Genomic DNA, 3,268 nt, shown 5'->3' with positions numbered 1-3,268 from the left:
TAGGTGATAGTTTTAAAACTAATTTTCTCACTTACAGAGAATACAAGAAACTCCACATGTGTAAAGCAATGTTTCTCCTGGTTGTTCCTAATTTCACCCTTTCCATTGTTTGCTTATTTTCTAATGAAATATGTTTTTATAAAGATTTGTGTTGAGACTTTCAACCATGATTTTTCTTAGAGGTCTGTTACTTTCTTTAAAATATCAGGGCTTGCATATCCAAAATCAGTTTAGCTTCCTTGCTTTCATTATCCCAAACTTTCACATGTCAGTAAGCTGGTTCTCCTTCTAAGTTGAAGGAGGAAGTTGGGATGGTAAGAAATAAGAGATCATTGAGGTGACAATAGTTTCTTGTTGACTTCTGAGATGTTTCAAAGGAGAAATAGGAGAATTTGAAAGTCACACTAAGTTTATTTTCAGTACATTATAAGATTGCATCTTTTTTAAAGAACACTCTTTCATGCATTGGAGAAGGAAATGGCAACCCACTCCAGTGTTCTTGCCTGGAGAATCCCAGGAGCCTGGTGGGCTGCTGTCTACGGGGTTGCACAGAGTTGGACATGACTGAAGTGACTTAGCAGCAGCAGCAGCAGCATAATAAATATTAATGCTTCCTATTTCCTATCTCTTACTATTTCATTATCCTACCATTTCTTTCCCTTCTAGTTGCCATGCTGAGGGGAAAGTTCAAATTACATGCAAATGGGTCACTTGTAGTAACCCAATTTCAAACATTCTACTGGGAAATAATGTTACTTGAGAAATACACTGATTTCAAGAAAACCCAAGTCAAAGAATAACAAGAGCCTTTTGTACAATAAGATGCATGAAATATGAAAAGTTGATGCTTGCATACTCAACCAACATCACTACTTGAAGATTAAATATTTAAGTATACATTTAAGTATTAAAGTAGGACTTCTCTGGTGGCTCAGATGGTAAAGAATCCACTTGCAGTGTAGGAGACCTGGATTTGATCCCTGGGTCAGAAGATCCCCTGGGCAAGGGAATGGCTACCCGCTCCAGTATTCTTGCCTGGAGAATTCCATGGACAGAGGAGCCTGGTGGGCTACATTCCATGGGGTGGCAAAGAGTTGGACACAACTGGGTGATTAACACATACGCATACACACAAATATTAAGGTACTGTGCAAACTTGCTTTACAGTAAAAGAATAAATCTCATTTGGTGGAAGAAATTCACCATGACTGAAATGAACAGAATTAACCATGTGTGTTTAGTAGCTCAGTCATGTCTGACTTTTGGTCATCCCATGGACTGTAGCCCTCCAGTCTTTTCTGTCCGTGGAATTTTCCAGGAAAGAATAAGGGAGCAAGTTGCCATTTCCTCCTCCAGGGAATCCTCCCAATCCAGGGATGGAACTCAAGTCTCTTACGTCTCCTGCATTGACAGGCAGATTCTTTACCACTGCACCCCTGAAAAATCTCCAATATTATAAATTTTGATTTATATGTCAATCTCTAATTTATTAATTGAAAGCATAGCCCTTTGACTTCCACCAAAGAGCTTATGTCTAGACTGAAGATCCCTTGGTGAAGAAAATGGCAATCCAATGCAGTATTCTTGCCTGTGAAATCCCATGGACAGAGGAGGCTGGTGGTCTACAGTCCATAGAGTCGCAAAGTGTTGGATACAACCTAGAGAATAAACAACAACAAAAACAATCATAAAAATTATTCTAAAAGTGTATGCCTTTTCGTTATCCCTTCAATAAAAACTCAAGAACTGAGCTGCTTTGCTCACAAAATATTTTGCAAAGCTGTTGCATATTCAAAAGGGAAGAGTAAAAACTTTATATTGCAGGTATACCCATGAAAACAGGAGCCTGCATGCATGCTCAGTTGTTTCAAGGATACCTGAGTGAGTCACCTTGCCCTTCTCCATAGGATTTTCCTGACCCCGGTGTCAGAGCTGTGTCTCCTGCATGGCAGGCAGATTCTTCACCAACTGAGCCACCCCTTAATACTAAAGGCAAAATAACGAGTCTCCATCTTGCCATCTGGGGCCCCCTGGTGGCTCAGACAGTAAAGAATCTGCCTGCAGTGCAGGAGACCTGGGTTCAATCCCTGGATCAGGAAGATCCCCTGGAGGAGGGCATGGCAACCCACGATAGTATTCTTGCCTCGGGAACTCCATGGACAGAGGAGCCTGGTGGGCTATAACCATGGAGCCACAAAGAGCCAGACACGACTGAATGACTAAGCATAGCACAGCACATTTTGTCATCTAGGTTCATATATGGTAAATATATTCTATGCGTGATCTATAATAAAGAGTTGGTAACGAAGAAAATCCCTCTGGACAGATTTAAGCTTAGTTGATTACAACAACAAAAGCAATATTTTCTTATAGCTTTCTTAAAAATATATTGGCATTGTCCATTTGGAACTGTCTACTCATTAAATATAAACTTTTTAGTTTCAATCCTTTTACTTTATTAAAATTAATAAATCAGTATCTACAGAGTAAAGAGAAAATCATTGAGTATTTTTAAATGATGAATTCATTTTGCAAACCTAGAAAAATATCATATTTTAGCAAAGGTGTTTTGGAATTAGTTCCCCTATTATAAGTGAACTTCTTAGAACCATGCTAATATATCTATAAGCATAACACATATAGAAACAAGTTCTAGGTTAAAGGGCCATGATAATAGCACAAATTCTCTAGTACAAAGGGACTTGATAAAATGACAAGTTTCATATCTTTCTGTCTAGAAAAAACTTCACTCATCAAGTCAGCTGGCTCCTCTTTGTAAGTAAATCCTAAGAAGATGCAGTTTATACATAACACAGGTGTTAATTATAGTTCATTCCTTTCGTTATTTACCTTTAAGATTAGATGTATTTATTGGCTTAAGAAGAGAACAGAAGCCTTGACTGCTTATGGGTTAGTAAGAAGAAATTTTAGGGGCATATTCTAATCTAAGTCAAAGTTAACATGTCTTGGCTCTCATTACTCAAAGGAATGCCAAGTCTAGTTGGGAATATGACCTGCCACTGTGTCATCACCTCACATCTGCTAAATGCTGACAACAACCCATTTTGGAGCTAATATCCTGACAAACAGCAATCTCCCACGAGTTAGTTGTGGCATATTTGCAAGTATTCATGAACACTGACAGAAAAATAAGCTATTCCTATAGGAATTCTTAGAATAAAAAAAATACTCATTTTCTTAGTTATGGTTTTTATGTACTGAGTAAAAGTAATGAAGTAGGAAGATTCTTGGCAAAATGAGCTCTTAA

The sequence above is a fragment of the Muntiacus reevesi genome, chromosome 20, assembly GCF_963930625.1.
Source record: "Muntiacus reevesi chromosome 20, mMunRee1.1, whole genome shotgun sequence".
In the NCBI taxonomy this organism is placed as follows: Eukaryota; Metazoa; Chordata; class Mammalia; order Artiodactyla; family Cervidae; genus Muntiacus; species Muntiacus reevesi.
The sequence above is the reverse complement of the archived record's forward strand: the minus strand, read 5'-3'. Positions refer to the sequence as shown.